The sequence below is a fragment of the Ambystoma mexicanum genome, chromosome 4p, assembly GCF_040938575.1.
Source record: "Ambystoma mexicanum isolate Mex_15411 chromosome 4p, UKY_AmexF1_1, whole genome shotgun sequence".
Taxonomy (NCBI): Eukaryota; Metazoa; Chordata; class Amphibia; order Caudata; family Ambystomatidae; genus Ambystoma; species Ambystoma mexicanum.
In genome coordinates, this window is record NC_090927.1 from 1,011,651,649 (window position 1) to 1,011,672,508 (window position 20,860).

Sequence of the window (20,860 nt, forward strand, 5' to 3'; positions counted from 1 at the left end):
GTTGAGGTAGTATATGGCCACTGTGTTGTCCGTCATTATCAGGACATTCTTTTCCCGTACAGAAGGCAGAAAGGTCTTCAGCGCTAGTCCAAATGCCCTCAAATATAAAAGGTTGATGTGTAGTTTGGACTCCGATGGAGACCAAAGACCACTGATGGTCAAATCGTTGGTATGGGCTCCCCACAGCGTGAGTGAGGCGTCCGTCACTAGTTATCTCTGGCCGTATGTTAGGTATCCACCTACCACTAGACTCCAGTCACGCACACAAGGTCTCACGGGCTCTGCTAGTTTACATGATACTTCACAAACTACGAGTAAACACACACTCATCTCACCCAGACCTCAGTTGACGGCTAAGCGACTCGTTCTGCATAAGAACCTTCACCGTTTTACACCAAGTCATGATTTGCACTACATTTCCCAGAGGACTCAGCCTACGGGACGTTACGGTCGTTCCTGGCGGTTGGCATGGAAACTATGGCGCCCGTGATTGTTTCGTAATCACGTTCGCATCCATGTCATGTGATTTGGCATTACTTAGCGCTCGATTGCCATGGGTTCCGCGCTTCTGATTACGCGGAAGTGTGCTTTGTTTCCTGTTTTTTTAACTTTCTGGATTTCTGCTACCTCGACCTCGGTCTTCGTTTTTGGATCGGTCTCCTGCCCACTCCTTGTCTGCTTTGTTTGCCTGGATATTATTGGAACTTTGGTATTTCGACCCTGGAACGTTTCCTTTGGATTGTCTTGCTACTCCCTTGTCTGCTTCGTGTGCTGTTCGTTTTTATGCAGCGTCTTTTGTGCTTTCCACGAACCACGGTGTACTGGACCTGTTTGACTTAACCTTCACTACGACCTTCCAATTTAAGTGCTTGTATCCCAGTGTAACATCAGCCCTTATTCCGTTTCCCTCCAGTCGTACACCTTGGACTAGTGACTGCCTGCTTGGTGTGCTTCTGTTCGTCCTCGTTTCGTCGGGTCCTCCCATTTGGAACTAGAGACTCTACGAAGGCGTCCTCATGTCATCGGGCACAGTTGGGCTGTTGCTACCTGGATACAGCATTTACTCCTTGTTCTTCCATGCTGACATTCCTTGGGTCCACGGTAAGGTACATAATTCACATTGCACATATTTCTCGAAAGTTTAGAACTTCCACCACTTATTCTATTATCTTTTGTTTGCTCTGTCACATAATTAAGGAGGATAGTTTTCCCTGCACTTCTTACCGGCACCTGTCTTCCTTCCATTAGAGGTTGGTTCTGCTACTTATAGTACTGTACGAATATATTGCATTGTGCTGTTACTTAATAAGGGTGTTTTTCATAGGGTCCTGGAATTGCTGGCATCACCTTGTGATTGATCCTCTGGGCGTCTTCTGGGTTCCTCTTGGCGGTTTGTGGATTTCCATTTTTCAAAGAATGCCACAGACTGTCTGTTATTAGGCGGCCAGTCAGTAGCATTGTTGAGAAGAAATCTCTGGCTACACTACGCGGTCAAGTATTTGCCGTGGATTTCTGACACCGTAGCTGCCAAAAAGATTCTCCTTTCAAGATGTTCTCCCGACAGGCCCACCACTGAAGATCCAGTGAGACTGGGATTAGTAGAAGATCCAACATCCTTCCTGAGAACTGTGACCACTGGGTCCTGAGATCCCACTGGAGAGATCTCATTCTCAGACGAGCCTCTGGCACCAGAAAAATGCAGGATGCCATGAGGTCGAGCAACCTTAGAAAGTCGAAGGCCGGAAGATGCTGGGCATTCTGGAATTTTGTCACCATCTGCAGAATGTCTTGAGCCCTCACCTCTGGTGGTGAGGCTTTTCCGAGGGATGTATCCCGGACTGCTCCAATGAACTGGAGTCTTTGTGATGGTATCATGTGGGACTTCTTGAAGTTGAGGGAGTGGCAAGTATAGCTGAGATGATCCAGGGCGTGTTCTGGGGAACTGGCCCTGATCAGCCAATCGTCTAGGTAGGGGTAGACGTGAATCCCCTCTCCTGAGACTTGTTGCCACAACCGCCTTTAGCTTGGTGAAAACCCTCGGGCGGAGGTTAGACCAAATGGCAAAACCCGAAACTGATTGTGAGAGTTGACAACAGCGAACCTCGGGTACTGTCTGTGCTGATGGGTCGGCACATGAAAGTAAGCATCCTTGAGGTCCAATGATATCATCCAATCCTGAAGGTGGAGGGCCTGTAAGATTTGAGAAAGGGTAACCATCTTGAACTTGTCCTTCCTGAGGAACTTGTTCAAGTCTCTTAAGTCCAAGATGGGTTTCAATCCTCCTTCCTTCTTTGGAATTAGAAAATAAGGGGAGTGCCAACCCTTGTTCCTCTCCGCTCAGGTACTGGTTGTATAGCACATTTCTCTAACAGGGTTAGTATCTCCTGCATAAGGAGCGGATCTGTAACTTTCAAAGAGTTGTTCCCGTTGGATGACTGATGTTTTTGCAGGAAAGGAAGGCAGTAACCTTGGGCAACTGTTTCCAATGCCCAAGCATCTGTAGTAATAGCCTGCCATTCTGTCAGATGCTGTGACGACCTGCCTCCTACTGTAGTTTTGTGATCGTAGACATCAGAGTGTTACGCTCACCTGGTCTCTGCGGGGACGTTGGGGCACGGTTGCAGCCCTCCCTGGAAGTGGATTTCCCATGTCAGGCTTCTTCACCTGCTCATATGCTGTGGGCTGCGCCGATTGTTGACACTGCTCCTGCATGGATATGAGAGATTGTGAGAATGCTGCTATATGACTGCTGTCTCTATCAAACCCTTCTTCCCAGAATGTGGTGAGCATGCGTCGACCCATATAGTCTCACCTGTTGATTGATGATGACGAGCTCTCCGTCCTGCTTCTCACTGCAAGGGCGCTTTTGATGGACCGATTTCCTTCACTGGCCCATGTGCGTGGCAGCCCAGACCAGCTGTGGCTGAACCACTCTTGATGGTAAGTGTCTTATGGCTTTTAAAATATTGTGATGTTGATTATTGTCCGCATCTTTTAATGATGTCTTTCCTCCGCTTTCCCCCCCAACAGATGAAATGCGGCCCAGCAGTAGTTGCAGTGCATGAAGCGAGGCCAAATGGGAAGAGAATGGAGTCCACGGTGCTCCGACAGAAGGTGAGTGTTGGTTTAAGGTTAAGCGCGAGGATTTGTCAAAGCACGACCTTAAACGTAATGACTTAGCAAATTCTAACCCTGTCTTTATCTTTTTCTTTTGCAGGCACCGTCTTCAGATGGATTGCTCTTAGTGTCACAACATTGGGCGGGAGCGCTACTTTCCGGAGGTTTAGAGATGGATGATGAATGCCAGAGTCAACGATGATGCGTGCCGAAGAAAGCAGATTCCAAGGTAAGTGGTGCGGCTGGTAGCTGGAAATAAGGCAAGATGCGCTCAGGCTGGTAGCTGGAAACAAGGCAAGATGCGCTCAGGCTGGTAGCTGGAAGCAAGGTAAGATGCGCTCAGGCTGGTAGCTGGAAGCAAGGTAAGATGCGCTCAGGCTGGTAGCTGGAAGCAAGGTAAGATGCGCTCAGGCTGGTAGCTGGAAGCAAGGTAAGATGCGCTCAGGCTGGTAGCTGGAAGCAAGGTAAGATGCCCTCAGGCTGGTAGCTGGAAACAAGGTAAGATGCCCTCAGGCTGGTAGCTGGAAACAAGGTAAGATGCCCTCAGGCTGGTAGCTGGAAACAAGATAAGATGCCCTCAGGCTGGTAGCTGGAAACAAGGTAAGATGCGCTCAAACTGGTAGCTGGCAACAAGGTAAGATGCGCTCAGGCTGGTAGCTGGAAGCAAGGTAAGATGCGCTCAGGCTGGTAGCTGGAAGCAAGGTAAGATGCGCTCAGGCTGGTAGCTAGAAGCAAGGTAAGATGCACTTAGGCGGCAGTTAGCATTACGCTGCGATAACAGAATAACGCGAAGCGCGTGCCTGAAGGCTGAGCGGGCTTATATAGCCTAGCTCTGGCCATGCCCATTAGCCTTGACTCACCGGCCCCACCCTGCCACACCTAAAGGATGCTTACACGTGCAGTCTGACTCTCCCCAGCAGCCACGCCTGACCAAATGCACGTGGAGGCCCCTGCAGGGAAGTACTTGCACCAAATAAAAATGTGCTAGTGCACATTTATTCATGAGCCTGGCGCCAGGACTGAGTCCAGCTGGGTCCTCCATGCTGTATTGTCCCCAAGGGGCAATAAAAGGTTGTGTTACCCCTTGCTCTCGTTCCCTGATGGTGCGGGATCTGGGGTTCAGGGCCAATGTCCATGACACAGAGAGGTTTTGGCACGGCTGACGCAGTGGCTGAAGGTCAAGCAGCCCCTACTGTTGTGGTCTTAGTACCTCTACCCCGTCCACCACGTGGGAATCGTCTTTGACCTCTTTTAGCTGGCTGTTCTCTGCCTTTTCCGAATGCGGAATAATAGCGAAAGGACCTACCCCCTTCAGGGCGCACCTGTGGGGCGGTTTGGAGTTTGCCATATTGCAATTCCAAGGGATTTGGTCGCCGCCTTGGAAGTTTGCAGCTTCTCCAAACTTTCATTAGCTTTATTCCCAAATAGATGTGTGCAGTCAAAGGGCATGTTGAGAAGTCTGGACTGAACGTCTGGGGCAAATCCTGACTTCCGCAAAACAAAGCAAATCTGCCGATTACCGTATTAGCCGCCATGGCTCTGCTGATGCTGTCAACAGAGTCAAGACCAGTTTGGAGGGATTCACACATCGCGTCCTTCCCGTCCTTGACAATGTTCAAGAAACCGTCTTGTTCATCCACTTCGGGGATGTGGTCAGCCGCCATCAAAATACAGTCCCAAAGGTTTGGGTAAATCTTGCCAGCGTGCACGTGCCATTAGCCAATTTTAACGCCATTTATTTTAAAATTTGTTTATTGGCATTTTCAATGACATCGGTTACATATTTCCATGTTATGCCTTTTTCCTGTGCATGTAACATACATTTTAATTGTAACTTTAACAAACGGTAACAACTGTCTCCTTACAATGTTCACGTGATTCAGCTTCTCCTGTCCCTAGGGGGTAGGGGTGTTTGGGGGGGGGGGGGGCAGTCAGGTTGTTTGCAGGGTGCGGGGGGATGCTTCCCAGAGGCCCATAGCGATTCTCGTTAGTTCTCTTCAAATCTCCCTGTTTGGCCTGCAATTGTGTTCGTTCCCAGCCTTTGGCTCAGGGGGGCTTGTCGTCGGAGGGGAAAAACATATGTCTAGTGAGTTCTTTCCATGCTTCCAAGGCTCTGCTGGACTCATCTGTTGATCTGGCCACGCTTTCCTCCCAGGCCTTGGTCTCAGCCAGGAGCCATCGATCTGCTTCTCCATGCCATGCTTTATATTGTGGTCCTGCTGTTTTTTTCCAGGACATGGCTATGGTTCGTTTGGTTAATATGCACGCTATGTCCATAAGTCTAACTATGTGCTTTACCTTGGCTAATCTGGGGTAGGTTCCTAGCAAGCACTCCTCCGGTGTCCATTTGTATTTAGTCATGCCTGCTTTCTCACATGTCTGTTTCACCTTTTCCCAAAGTGTCTTCGTTTTGGGGCATTCCCACAACATGTGGATTAGGTCTGCTTCCTCCTTGTTGCACCATGTGCAGTTCGGCTGCATTTGCTTGCTAAATTTGGCTATCCGTTTCGGGGTTAGGTAGGTTCGGTGCAGTACATTCATCTGTATTTGCCTGAATCGGTGGTTTCTCGACACCTCCTTGGGGAATGTAAGCGCCCTGTTCCACTCCCCCTCTGTCATTTCCCTGCCTATGTCTGTTTCCCATTTCCTTTTCATGTGCATGCTTCGGGGGTTAGGTGTATCGTTCAGTTGCCTATATATTTGGGATATTGGTTTGCAGCCCTCCCCAGCGTTAATAGCGCGTCAGTGTCCGGTTCTTCAGGCCATGTTTCCCATTTGCTTCGTGCCGTGGCGCGAATCTTCTGGTACCAGAGGAACTGTCCCGGGTGTATGCCCTCACTGTCCCGCAGCGTGCTAAATTCCTTGAAGGTGCCCTCCTCGTATAAATCTCCCCAAGTGTAGACCCCTTCCCTTTCCCATGATCTGATTTGTTTCAGGTCTGTGGCCTCTGTGTATAGGTCTGCAATCAGTGGAATCTCTGGTGAGTAGGCCTTCTTCACATGGGCGAGTGCCCTTGCCCTGCGCCAGACTTCCCTTCCCAGGGTGACTATGTGGGGTGTTTCTCCCAGTAGTTTCGGTGGTGCCCAGACCAGTTCTTTCAGGCGGTGAGGGAGGCTCATAGTCTGTAGTAGGGGGTTTTCATCGGTAGGTTCGTCTGAGAGCCATTTAGTTATAAAGCTGAGTTGGGCTGCTAGGTAGTATTTTTCTAGGTTAGGGAGCTGAATGCCGCCCCTGGCGTATGGTAAGGTTAGTGTCGACAGTGCTATTTTGTGCCTGTTTTCTCCCCATATGAACTCCTTTATCAGCGATTCCAGTAGTCGGAAGAAGGGTTTTTTGATATAGTAGTGTACGTTTTGGAACCCATACAGGAATCGCGGTAAGATAATCATCTTGACTATGGAGGCCCTTCCCATCATTGACAGGGGAAGTCGCGACCAGAAGTTCATGGATCTGCGTAGGGTCGGAAGTGCTGCCTTTGTGTTGTGTTCGTGCATCAGTGTGGGGGTGTGCATTATCTGGATTCCTAGGTATCTGAATCTGGTGGTTTGCCATTTTATCCCTACCTTCGGGAGTGCCTCCATCTCAGCGTGTTTTAGGGCCGCTAGGGGGAACATGCAGGACTTTGACTTATTGAATTGGATCCCGGACACTCTGGAGTAATTGTCCAAGACTTCCAGCATGACGGGTACGTTGAGGTGTGGGTCTCTAACATATATAAGGACATCGTCCGCGTAAAGTGAAATGATGTGGTCTACCCCTCCTAGTCTTATGCCAGCGTCAAAAAACTGTTTCCTAAAATAGATCGCTATGGGTTCCAGCCCCAATATGTACAGCATTGGGGATAGCGGACAGCCCTGCCTGGTCCCTCTTTGTATGTCCCAAGCTTCTGATATGTGTTTCCCGGACTTCACTCTGGCTCTTGGTCCAGTGTACAATATCTGAACCCATCTAATGAACCCGGGTCCAAAGCCGAATTCTCTAAGTACTGCCACCAGCCACTCCCAATAGATGGAGTCGAATGCCTTTATGGCATCTAGGGACATTAGTGCGTATGACCTCCTGTCTTCATTAGTTTGGGCCATGATGTGTTGTAGTCTGCGGAGGTTTATTGATGTGTTTCGGCCTGGTATAAAGCCGCACTGGTCGCTGTGTATTATGTCCCCTATTATTCTGGACAGCCGCCTGGCTAGTATTGTTGTTAAAATTTTAGCATCATAATTTAGCATCGCTAGCGGGCGGTAGGAATCGCACCGATCCGCCGGTTTGCCTGGTTTAAGGACCGGGACCACCAGTGTTTCCCTCATGCTTTCCGGCAGCACTCCCCTCTCATATGCCTCTTGGTACACCTCATGTAACAGAGGTGTGAGAGAGGGTTCATATGCTTTGTAGAACTCAGAGGGCAGGCCGTCAGTGCCAGGCGCCTTGCACGTTGCCAGGGACCGGATAGCTTCTGTTATATCGTCAAGCGTGATTTCAGCATCTAATATCAGGGCTTGTTCGTGTGATATCTTATGGAGTCCTATCTCGTCAAGGGTGTCTGCGATCTGTTCTGGGGGGGCCTGTTCCTCGTGTGTGTAGAGTTGTGTGTAGAAACGTTTAAAGGTGTCGTTTATGTTCTGCTGCGTGTGATGTGTGTTCCCTGCCTCATCTCGCAGCATGGTGATGGGGTGTCTAGGGTGTTCCCTCCTGCATAGCCAGGCCAACAGCTTGCCCGGTCTGTCCGCCTCTGTGTGTGCCCTGCTCGTTTTGGCCACATGGTCGAGCTTTTCCAGCCTATTCCACGCTGAATCATTTTCTCCCCTTAGTCTCCTAAGTTCCGTTTCCCTGTTCTGGTCACCTATGGGGGCTGCCTCTAACCTTTCTATCTTCTTTTCCAGCTGGTCTAATTCTTTCCTGAGCTGTCTCCTGATTCCCCCGGCCTTTGCAATGATTTCCCCCCTCATCACCGTTTTCAGGGCGTCTCATACCGTGCTGCTGTGTTCCACACTTCCCACGTTGTTTTCTATGTAGCTATCTATGGAGTCTTGTAGCTCCTCCCTAAAGTCTGGGTCTTTAAGTGCTTCCGCTGGCATTTTCCACATGGGGATCGGGGGTCTGGGGCCATTGTGGTTCCATGTCACCAGGAGTGGGGAGTGGTCAGATATGGTTCTTCCTAAGTACTGCGCTCCTTCCACCTGTGGTAGGTGTTCTCTGCCTATGAGGATGTGGTCCAGTCTCGTGTATAGTTTGTGTGGGGATGAGTAGTATGAGTATCCTCTCTGTGTTGGGTGTGCTTCGCGCCACACATCTGCCAGGTCCAGCCTATCTATCATCGCAGTTAGGGCCATTGTTGCTGCTGATGGACCCTTCGGATGGGGGATGGATCTGTCTATTGCCGGGTCGCATACACAGTTGAATTCACCTCCCCAGAGGAGCAACCTATCTCTGTACTGCGTGATTTTGGGGTATAGTGAGTCCAGATGTGCCGGTATATTGCTGTTGGGAAAATAGGAGTTCATTATGCATATTTCTGTCTGTTCTATGTGCCCCCATAGTATCACAAATCTACCCTCCGGGTCAACCTCTGATTTTCTCAGGCGGAAAGGGAGCTGTGGGTGTATCCAGGTGTACACTCCCCTGGCATATTTGGAATAAGCAGTGCCAAAACCCTGCCCCCCCCCAGTGTGTTTGGAGTTTGGCCAGTGAGTCGGTCGTGCAGTGGGTCTCTTGTAGTAGCGCTATCATCACCCCTTTTCTGTTCAGGTAGGTCTTGATTCTGTTTCTGCGAATGTACGTCCCCAAGCCTCGTACATTCCATGTCATTATTCTAACTGCTGTAGTGGTCATGGTGGTTCTATGCGGGCACAGAGTCCGTTCAGCTCCCCTCTTTTTGGTGTCCGTGTGCATGGTACTAGCGATAGTAGCCCCTTCCCTGTGTGGGACAAGATGCAAGTTTCCTCCTCCCTCGTTTCAGTCCCTCTCTCCCTCCTATTCATTCTTGGAGACTTACCAACAGTAGTAACTTCCATTCTTTTGAATGGGAACAGCAAACCATGTAACTTTGAACTGCCCCCAGCAGTTGCTTCCAACTTGCAACGCTCGGGGGGTCCCGAGCCTTCCAGGCCACTCCCGGCCTTCCGGATCAGGGTGCGTGTAGGTAGATTGCCTACACAGTTTCCGTGGGGGTGGGTCATTTTACCGTGCTCGTGTAGTCCTTCGAGCTCTCGTCCGATTCGGCAATCGGCTTAGTAGTGTTCCGCTGGGATCTCATCGTCTGCATTGGTGGCCCCACACGGGGGGGCCTCACCTTTCTTGTTATGGCGTTGTGTGGGCCGTCATCCCATATCCGGTTTTGGTAGATCGTCTTTGCCATCAGCCAGGTTGTTATGTTCCAGCCATAGATTTGCTGCAGCTGGAGTCTCGAGGAATGTCGCCCTTCCTTTGTGAAGGACCTTGAGGCGTGACGGGTAGAGCAACATATACTTTAGGTTGTGTTTCCGTAATTGCGCTTTTATTGGGATAAAGGAGTTCCTTGCTCGTTGCACAGCGGGTGTGTAGTCCGGATATATGACTATCGTTGAGTCTTTTCGTTTGATTTCTCCTCCTTCTCTTGAGTATCGTAATATGGTTTCACGGTCTCGGAAGTGCAGAATTTTAGCTATTATTGGTCGTGGGTGTGAGCCTGGCGGTGGGCGTTTTTGGAGGGATCTATGGGCTCTTTCCACTGAGAATCCCTGGGAGAGCTTCCCTGGGCCTATCTCCTGCAGCAGCAGCGTCTCGACGAAGTCGGTCGGGTCTGGGCCCTCCATGTCCTCAGGAACCCCTAGTATGCGAATATTGTTTCGGCGGGCTCGTCCCTCGGCATCTTCGGAGCGCGCCTCCAGCCTTGCCACCTTCTGCTCAAGGTCCTGAACTTTCGTTTTCAATTCTTGGGTGTCCTCCACGGTGTCTTGTAGTGTATTTTCCGCCGCCGTGACCCTCTCAGTGAGGTTGCGAGCATCCTGACGCATGAGCTGTATGTCCGCTTTCACCTCCTCTATCTTCCCCTCCACCGATGTGCGGAGGGCAGATATTGCCTGTAGGACCTGTGCATGTTTGAGGTCTTCTTCCTTCTGGGAGGGTTCGCCCGAGGGTTCCTGGTCCTGTTGTGGTTGTCTCTGGGGTTTGGCCGTCGTGAATGAGTCCATTGTGACCAGTTTTAGTTTGCTCTTGGGGGGTGACATCTCCCTCCCAGGGTCCCTCCTATGTCCTATTCCAGGTCTTGACCTGCCGGTTGTGTGGCCCTGGCTTACTGCCTTCAGGTGGAGCTGTGGTTCCGGTGCTACGTGCCCGGTTAGCGTCTGGCGGCCTTAGTAGTTATATGGGCCTTCTCGCCTCACTGTCCTAGTTGTTGATTCGTGGCTCAGGCTGGTCCTCCTACTTGCTTAGATCTGGTCCTGGCTTCGTTGGGGCTTGTTCCGGTGGGGATTATCCCTGTGGCAGTTTCGTCAGGCAATGGTGATTGCCCCGTATCCGTCCTGCTGCTGCCTCCGTCCCGGGGGGGGGGTGTCAGCCTGCCTTTTGGGCCCAGTGTGTGGCCGAGGGTGCCCCCTGCTTTCGGTGGTCAGCGGGCCCCAGCCGCTTTCAGAGCAGTTTCCCCAGGGGCACGTTCGCCCCTGCGCCCCCCAGCGGCCTGGCAGGTGCGCCCGCCGTGCCGCCAGGCGTGCTGTAGTTATTGGCGTGGGCCCTCCGCGTTATCCAGCCGTCCGGGGGCCCAAGCTAGGTTGGCCAGTTCTATGCGTGCGTTGTGAGCTGACACCCAGGGCTCCCCGGCCACTCCGGGAATCCTCCTCGTGGGCTTTTCGGTCCCTTTACTGTTCAAGGGCACGGATATGGGCTGCTCTTGTGCCTGCCTCCTCACCTGGTAGTATGTGCGTTCGTTTGCCTCCCTCGGGTCCTCCGTTCATGCCTCGCAGTGCGGATGTTGTATGCTAGCTCTTTCGCTGTGGTCGCGGGGGGGCAATCGGCCCCCGAACCCGCGGCGACTGGTGTCCCGGATTCAGGAGGGACGACCCCCCGCCACCGCACCGGGGCTCGTCCGGGGGGCTGCGTGCCCGCTCCCCGCTCTGTAGTCGCAGGGGATCCCCCTCCAGCCACCGCTGCTTATCCCTGGATTTGGAGCCTGTGTGCGTTCGCGGGGCCGCGGGCCTCTCCGCACTGTAGGGCTCAAGTGATCTGTGTCCGCTCCCGCCTTTCAGGGGCTGCGGCCTCTCCTACGTCGGTTGCTCAGGGTTCGCCGGTGTTCCGCTCACTCAGCAGCCTGAGCCCAGGCAGAGCCGGGGGTCCGGTGGCCCGATCAGTCGAGCGCGTCCTCTGCTGTGGGCTCCGCAGGGTCTCGATTCGGCTGCCGCTTCAGACACAGCTCGCAGCGGGCGGCGCCATCTTGCAGGCCCTAGGGGCTCGGTTTCGGGCTCCGCATTTTCTGTCTTCTCCTTACCGATTCGGCTCAGGAGTCGGGTCGGGTGGTGGGGATCGGTTCCCCCGCAGGAGTATGCAGTCAGATCGTGTCTTGTAGGGCTAATCAGACATTATTAGTTCTTTTAGCAGGATCTCGGACGGAGCTCCACGGGAGCTTGTCTTTACGGCATGCGTGCCTAGCCACGCCCCCCAATTTTAACGCCATACTACCGGCCGAGAAAACCTCCTTGGACATGGCATCGTATTTTTTGTCATCCCTATCTTGTGGAATTGTGGGATAGGCATTTTGTTTGCTAGAAGAGGTAGCCGTCTGTACTACCAGGCTTTATGGTGTTGGATGCTTCGAAAAGTATAGAGGGTCAGAAGATGAAGCTCTGTATTTTGTGGTTAGTCTCTCATTTACTGCTGGGGCAACTTTGGGTGTTTTCCAGTTGGTAATTACTCTCCTCTGCAGAGCCTTATGAAATGGTACAATAGGGTCTTCCTGTGGTCCCTTATCTAGTATGTCTGTTAGATCATCCTGTTTGAAAACAGTTGCATGGACCATCCCATGTATTCCATTACTCTAGTCATGAGTTGTCTGTAGTTGCTCTCAGCATGATCTCCTGGATCTGCCCTACCAAATTCGATTTCAGGGGAAATGTCAATACCACTTGCCGCATGACAACTGTGTCGGAGAAATTGTGATAAACAGCGTTGAGGTCTACGCTTGTGGCGTTCATGGCTTCTCCCTCAATTTTGGCACCAAAAATGTCGACGACGCACCTTTCGGGCTTGCTGTATGGGTTTCTTTCGGCGTCGATGACCATCTTTTGTACTTTATAGAGGCTTTCTCTCGACTCGAGGGATTAGATCGCTCTTGAGGAGTTTCCACGGCCGGGTCGAGGACTCATGGTTTCTGTGCTTCCCATGCGTTTTGTCTGGGGTATCACCTCTAGGTGTTTTCAAGGGGAGCAAGGCCACGTTCTCGAACACCATCATACTCACTCTGAATTCCTCCCGTTGATCTGGGGTACTGTGTTTTGAGGGACAAACTACCCTTTTGGGTGAACTAGAAGAGGAAGTGGACGGCGATCTATGGCGCCTCTTTTTACCATGCCTCGAACACAAGGAATGATGCGACCCACTTCGCAAATGGGAACAGGAGTTTATGTTTTTTATAACGAGGAGACGAAGGCCTCGACTCGTCAGAAGATTTATGTTTGGATGGGGTAATAGATTTCTGAGGCCTATCTCTCGCTAACTTCCCTCTGCACTCCCTTAAGGCCTTGACTGTCATTGACATGCATTGTCACACTGCGTGCACGGATGTTCTGGCCCCAGAAACCACAGGCAGATCCTGTGTGCGTTTGTCATGGACATTTTTGCACCGCAGTCGCTGCATTTTTTTAAACCGGACCGGGGACTCGAAGGAGCCGATGAGGAAGCCATCTCATTCGAAAAGCATTTTTTTAGGAAACAAAGAAAATTGAAGAATCACACAGAACCAAGCATTACGTTATTAAAGCTGTGAAGTACGGAAAAACAGAACTGAGCAACGGGCGCTGCGCGAGCTACTTATACCTGTGATGACGTCGACGTCAAGATGGAGACCTCCGAGGGACATCGACTCTACCAGTCATCAATGCACAGCGCACCCTACTGAAAAAAATTAATTCTGAGGCAGCAAGCTGGATATTGGAAATATCAAAGATGAGGAATACGTGGGAGCACACAATCCATTCGAAAGATATTTACTTGAAGCAGATACAATAAGAACTGGCAGTTAAGTGTTTAGAGACAAACCCTAATGAAAGTAGGGAGTCTGAATTCAGTAGCAACACCAATACAAATGCACAGGTCAGCAAACTTTGTCCTTCTTACTGAACACTTCAGTATTATTTGACTTGCATATATAAGCCTTTCATTGCGCTCTCATGTGGGATGCCCGCTTTGTTCAAGCATGCAGGACGCTAGCTGCGGATGACTTTGGGAATTGGTCCTAAGGACCCCCCATAACCAAAGGAGATCCAAAGTCCTCAAGAAAAACACAATAACAGAATTTACAGAAATCAGTCACTCTTTAGACAGGTGAACATTCCAGAACAAGTTGGATGCTCATTTTATTAAAACATTCATACAATTACTTTACATAACTATGCACTCTCCAGGGGAGGAGAACAAACGCAAGAATTTGCTCTCCCTTTCAATGTATAGTGTGCAGAAGCAAGTATAAAAGATGTTTTAGTTCTGATAGATGTAGAATATTGTGAATAAAAGATGTGATCAGAAGCAGTGAGGTAAGACTATTTCTATCCCTATTAGGTGGGTGCTACATAAATAATTGTCTATGGACACACAAACACTCAGGGACAGTTACATTTTTGCTTATGAACGAAGGTGTGAGACCGAGATGAGCAGCATTCACAGCTGTCCTTTTTTGTGGTACAAGGTGTCCAACTGATGCAGGGGTGCAGTATAATCTCAGCGCGGACCAAATAGGAGGGTTGTCTTTTGTGTAGCAACCTGTTCATGGTGAAGGCCACCCAAAAGAAATAAACCAGATTTACCCCAATTGCATTTGGGCCCTATCAGATTTACAGCTTGATGGTCCCCTTGCAGAGTCCCACGGTCTGTCTCTTGTGAGTAGAGGTCCTCATCTGTATTCAAAACGGCACCTGCCTAGCCCTCTAATGGATCTGAGGATTGATGCGAGTATTCAGAGTGGGTCAGAGGGGGTGCCAGGGTTTTGGGAAGAAGCGGGCATATTTCACTTCCAGTGCTTGCAATTTCCTCTTTACAGATTTGAACAATTGGCAAGCTCTTTGACCTGTCCTGGTGTAAATCGGGAAGAAGTTGATCCTGGCCCCATTTTGTAGTGCACAGGACCCTTATTTCGTCCTATTTGTAGAATAGCATACCAAACTCGATACTTCAGGAGTTTGGCCCCTATGGTTCTTGGCAGGGCCCCGGTACTGGCAGGCCGGTTGATGTTAGATGGGCCCGTTCTATAGAGAAGATCTTCAAGAGTCCTGAGGCACACATCAGCTCTGCTAGCCATTTTTCAAGAAACCGCTCCATGTAGGGTCCCTATGATTTCTCAGGAAAGCCTAGGATCCTAATGCTACTCCTGCTGGCTCTGCCCTCAGCATCCTCCACCCTCTCTCGTCCAGCATTTTTATTTTCACAGATATATCAGCCACTTGATGCTTCAGTGTGCGGAGGGTGTCTTCTGATCCAGAAATACGCATTTCAGCCTCTCCCATCCTGGAGGGAATGTTCTGTAAGTCATGGCCATATTAAAGCTCGTAGAGTGGATCTTTCCCTCCATAGATGATCTGGATTTTTGTCTGTGAGCAAGATGGAGGAGGGAGGTAGTTGATTCTTCTCTTCGCCAATTATGGACAACGGGTTTGCGCCTTTGCAGGATGGGGCACCATGTATTGGTCCCTCCTGTTTTGTGTTCCCGGTTTCTTCACCTTATCCATACCCATGTCTGGACCGAATGGATGTTGATCAGTGTTTTATGCAGACCAGTCTGTGCGTGAGCAGGCGAGGAGACACCCCACACGTCGAATGTGTAGTGGGCCCCAGTTTTTTTATCAACAAGTACCAGTTTCATGAAGCACAGTTTGCCCCGTCTTAAGGACCCAGGTGGAAGATACCCACTCCTGTGAGTCAAGGTTGTCAGGAGTAGGGGAAGGCGTTGAAGGGAGAGTGGATGGTGAATGTCTGTTATAGCAGGCTACCCCCACTGGTGCACCTCACCTCATGTGGCTGTGCTGTATGTGCACCTTTCCTTTGTCACCGCCGCCTGGAGCTCAAAGCATTTGTCCCAAGCACCCATCCGCTTTCAGTCCTCTCCTTTCAAGACGAATGTGCAGCCCAGCACCTCCCGCACTGTTGTTGTATTGGGGGGGAGTGACAGGTCATACTCCTTGAGTGCTTTCGACCATTTCTGCCCATTGACTCCCATGCCCACTGCACCAGGGCAGATGGTAGGTGCCACCCCGCCATCGCCAGCGACCACAAGGGTGCTCCACTCCCTTGGCAGTGCAGGTACGCTCCACCACAGTCTCACCTCATCGCTGACAACGGCGCTCACACCATGGGCCCCAGCTTGGGCACCTGTCCGTCACCGGGTAGGGAGGGTCCATCGGTCGCCAGCCACATGCCAAGCTAGTCCCTGCTCTCTAAGGCAAACTATATACAGTGCCCTTTCAGGCATGCACATGCAAGCCAACACATGCAATCTTAAGTCTAAAAGCTTTTCCCTCTCACAAATGCCAAACTACCTGCTGGGGAGGCTTTCCTAAAACATCAAGAACCCCAAGGCATTAAATGCACTTGATGTGCTTCTGTGATGAAAAGAAAACTAAGTATGAAATGCTCATGCTGCTGCAACTGCACTGGCTCTACTGAAGCCGATTAAAAAAGAGCAAAATGAATAAAAAATGCAGCCCTAGTTTAAGTGGTGAGGAAGGATAGCTCAGGGCAATGCGTTTGTCTTGGAAGCAAGACAACTCAGCGCCACACAGGTTTGAATCCTGATCCCATGCTTAGAAAACACGATGCTGGTATTAAGCGCGTTGTAAATGAACAGTGAAATAAGACAACTTTCATTTTACACAATAAATGTGTCCTAAAGCAATGTGAAAAGCATATTCATGATTCAAAATGCTTTAATAACACTTTAATCTACAAAATGCAGGTTGTTGAGAAAAGTGAACAAAACACATATTCCCTTCTACATTACTATTATTGTGATAGAATTATTAACAGAGGAGAGTGTTGACAAAATAAACAGACTAAGACTCATCCCAGTGGCTTATTTCAAGCAACTGTGTGGTTTGCTTAAGTTATGAGTGGATTTGCAAGCTGCTACTTGCCAGGCTGTCACCAGTGAACTCCATGATTTATGAGGGTGCTGCCATAAATAGCCTACGTAAGCTTGTATGCAAGGAAGAATTAAAAGGGCCTTATTCACCAGATTTCTGGCGTAAAAAGGCCTCCTACGCACCTTATCTGGAGGGCTGTGTCACTGAACTATATCCCAGGCATGATTTAATGTCACAATCACACAGCCTTCTGTGGCTTCTCACGGTCTTGCCACGTCCTCTCACCAATAATGGCTGTGCTGCATTTCTGTTTGGTACAGCTGCATGATCAGTGTTCACGTGCAAACTTAAAATATTGTCAGTTTCGACACTTCAACAGTGAATCCAGTGGACAAAAGCAACAACTGTGGCGTTCAGGAAGAATTCTATTTTGGGGGTTCTGCTTTCCCATTTAATGGGACCTCTAAACTTTTGTTTTTTATCAAAAGGTATTAACTTCATTTTTGTGGTCAAGGGGCCTTCTACTGAAGTCTCCCTGTCACATGTGGTGAGTTGTAGGAATTCTCTACCCTTCTGTGTGGGGGGGGGGGGGAGAGACACCAGGGACTGGACTGGACTGCGCTGGTCTGGCAGCTACCAGATGTGTCTCCCAAAGCGCGGATGAGACAGGATCCTGTTGGCTTGCTATCCCCTACAACACATGGTGTACCCTTTGCCAAGGAGAGCCCTTGAGCTACAGCAAACAACTTAAGAACACTGGGTAATAGGGGGCACAGCCATGCAGACATGAGTCCATGTGGCTTTGCATCGGCCTTCCAGTATCCTGTCCGAACATCCTTTTAAACATGGAACAATAATAATTTTCCCTGGGTACGGAATGAAGGTGGTTGTGAAAGTGACGGCGATCGGCTGGTAGGAGCCCTCCTTTCTGGATCGTGGCCTGGCAGGACGGTGAGAGTGGTGCCATCTTGGGCACCCTAGGTGCAGCGAGCCCGAGGACTCAGACGAAAGCGTTCCCAGACGAAAGGACCTCATGGAATCCACAGTGGCCCATATTTATACCTCAGACCTTGCCATCTGTATTGCCATGGATATGAGAAGAACAGCCTGGCTCTGGGAAACAAAATTCAACCTGGATGTCCAGGAACGTATACTAGATCTACAGTTTGAGGGCCCTCTTCCACTCCGCTACAAACGAAGAGCTGGACAAGAAGAAAAACAGCTCACAAACAGCTAAGTCTTTATCCATCCTTACAAAGACCACGCCCAAATCGTACACCCAATCTCAGCAGCGTTCAGAAAGGGGTCATACATATGGAGGGTTCAGCGGCTTCCAGGAACGCAGATCCAGGCAGCCGGACAGCTTGCCGGCGCAAGCAACAAAAAGGGGGTGGGAGGGACTAAGTCCAGGCGTCGATTGACCGGCTGGGTTGAATGGGGTTTGAATACGGAGTATGTAGAGGCGCACTCAAAGTCGAATTATTACTTATACACATAAGATATAATGAATTACTGTTTTAGTTAAAACGACTTTCTTGACTTTCCTGGTGCTCCCAATTAGTAGAGTGCTACCTCTACTGATAAAAATGTGACAACTAAGTGGTACAACAAAAAACCTTGATGTACAAACCGGGACACAGCTTGAGGCAAAACCCTTCTTGGCCAGGGAGACTACATCGGTTTGTAGTGGAATACCCCATTTGGCAGATGGGCGTCGTGTGAGGACTTCAGCCAGAACCCCCCTCTGCCGGCTGCTCGACCTCGGGTTGGGGGAGGCCCAGGTACTCCGCCAGACCAGCAAGATGTTCATGGAAGGCCCTGGCTGAGGATGGCGTGTTCGGATCCTCCTCCTCATCCGTATCCTGCGGATCTGGAGGATCCCGTGGAGGAGGAGTAGTTGTCGCAGGAGGGTGGGGTAGAGGGAACACAGCCAGAGGCTGAGGAGGTGGCAGAGGTTACGGATTTGGCTGTGGAGCCAGAGGAGGCAGCTGCACCGGGTCCCCGATGGAGGCGTCTGTGGTGCCGCTAGCATGGCGGGAATGACTTCCCTCATGGCGTCTTTGAGGATAACGCCCATCTGAGGTGACTTCATGAGGCCGAGGAACCTCTCGAAGAAAACCTCCTCGCTGACTGAAGCGGTGGCCGGGGGTGCTGACGGCGTAGCGGGAGGCTGCTGAGGCCGCTGCATTCCCTGTCCACATGGATGCAAAGCTGCCCTGCACGTAAGAAGGGTAGGCTGTAGGCCACGTACCTGGTTGAAGCCAGTCCCACCTTAACACTTGTTCTTTGGCGAATTCCTGGGATGGCGTCGGATGGTGCCTCTTTCTGTCGCAGCGGCCATTTTGTCGGGCTACGTGCCTGCGACGTGTTGCTCGGCCCGCTGGGCCCAGCCTCCTCCAGGACTCTTGTTTGTGGATCACAAGGCCTACCCTGCTCCTCGGGCCTAGGCCCGGTAGGTGTGACACCCTCGACCCGGGGGTCGGTAGAGCTGCGTATAGGCACCCCCCTCAGACCTATTGCCGGTATTAGGGCGTAGCCCCTCGGCCATGGTGCCGGTATAAGGACGGAGCCCCTCGGGTGAAGACCCGGTAAAAGAACCTTCCGCTCCCTCAACACTGTCACCGGGAGGATCCGAAGATCCCTCAGCCAGGAGGCCGGCAGCTGCAGCAGCCTCGGTGCAAGCGCTGGTAGAAGGAGCTGACCGGTCCCTCCCACGTGGGAGAGTCCCTGGGAAACAGTCTCCCTTGCGAGGTGCAATGGAGAATATCGACCCTACATTCGGCCTGGCTCGATGTTTCACGAAGTTCTGGAGGTCTTCTGGAGGAGACTTCTGGAAGAGCTCCCTCCACCTGGCTAGTCTGTTCGCCAGCGCTTTCAAAGACAGCGAGCCACACGCTGAACAAGCTTGCCAACCGTGGTCTGGGCAAAGGCAACGTAGGCAGAGGGCGTGGGGGTCTGAAGTTGGGAAAAGCCTGTTGCAGGTTGGACACCTGCTGAACCCTGTGGAAGTCGACATGCACTGGGGAGGAGTGCGACGCCTGAGGACCTGAATGACAAAAAGACAAAAAAGAAGACAAGAGAAGAAGTATCTGCGCATGGAATTACATGGCCAAAGCCAAACCCAGGAGCGCTGGTGAATTTGGCCCGTTCACGTCGACACGGAAAAGGGGACTGGGGTGTGGAGTCAGGGCAGCGCATGTTCCCTGGGCCGCAGCCCGCACCCCTGTGCGCCTCTAAATTTGAAGGGGAAGGTTTTTTCTGATGAAAAGTGTTCCGTCTCCCGTCCCTTGGAAGGGAAGCCCATACAGTATGGAGGAAAGGGGACGGGACGTAAGAGTACTGATTGAACGTGGCAGAGGTTTCTGAAGCTAGTCATAAGGCTCTCCTTCAAATGATTCACCGAGTTTTTATCATCATTACACTTGTATTATTCCCACTGTTATGCATTCTACAGTATATACATCAAATCAATCACACTTTGAGTCTATTTATTAAGTTGAACCACACCTGCAAAACTTTAGTTATTTTCAAAGAACGTGGTGCTAACATCAAAAACTTGTTCCAGCCCCCACACCACGGCCGCCTCTGTACCATGCAGAGGTCTAAAAACTGATTGAATGTGGCAGAGGTTTCTGAAGCCATCTCAGAGTCTCACCTCGTAGAACCTTATAAAAGGGTGGACGAAGAGTAATATGGCATTATTTGTTATGAATATCAGGCTTCAATGTGGGTTTTTTCAAGAGTGGTTTTGTTAGCCCCTTTTTAAGAGCCACGGAAAAGACTTCCTCCTGCATAAAGCCATTACAAATGCTTACAACAGAAAAGGTGCCATGTCAACCGCACAGGATCTCAAAGTATACCCTAGAACAGAATCCCCAAACATTTGTCAGTTTCAACTTTTGAAAGGGCAGAACAACAGCTGCCTCTAATGCTAGAGAACTGAAAGGGGGAAACTGTATCAAAATGCACAGTTTCCCCAAGGGTCACTTCTGAAACCTTTAGACTTAATGCCTACCTCAGTCCCTTGTGTGGATTATCTATAACAATGTTCTGTTCCAATCCTATAACTATGACACACAGATCTACCTGTGACTCAACTACAAATAAGGAAGGCCAGGAGCTTCTGCAAACAAGGCTACAGCCATTTCACCCAATGTGCCACACAGGAGATGGCCTGTCAGTGGCGACTTAGCCATGATGATTGACACTCAGAAAAGATCCAATGGGAAAGTAGAACCTGCATTCACAATCATCATAACATTCCCACATAACATCTTCTATGTTTGACAGCCAAAAACACCAGATCTCCAAGTCTCACAAAATCCTGCAGCCAGGCCAGTGGCTGGGATGTAACTGCACAACTCAATTATCTGTACCCTTAACCACAAACTGTCTCCTGTGAACTAGCGAGTGACCTTAAAGACCCCCTGATTGAAAACATCAGCACACAAATAAGGTGCAGTATCAATTTAAACAAAAACAGTTCTTTT

General features: G+C 50.4%; 1 protein-coding gene across 4 annotated transcripts in view; it reads right to left on the reverse strand.

The window, feature by feature from the left end:
* The window catches only part of HSF2 (heat shock transcription factor 2), a 1,113,385-nt gene that overhangs the window by 268,583 nt on the left and 823,942 nt on the right, over nucleotides 1-20,860 (reverse strand). The window lies entirely within an intron of this gene.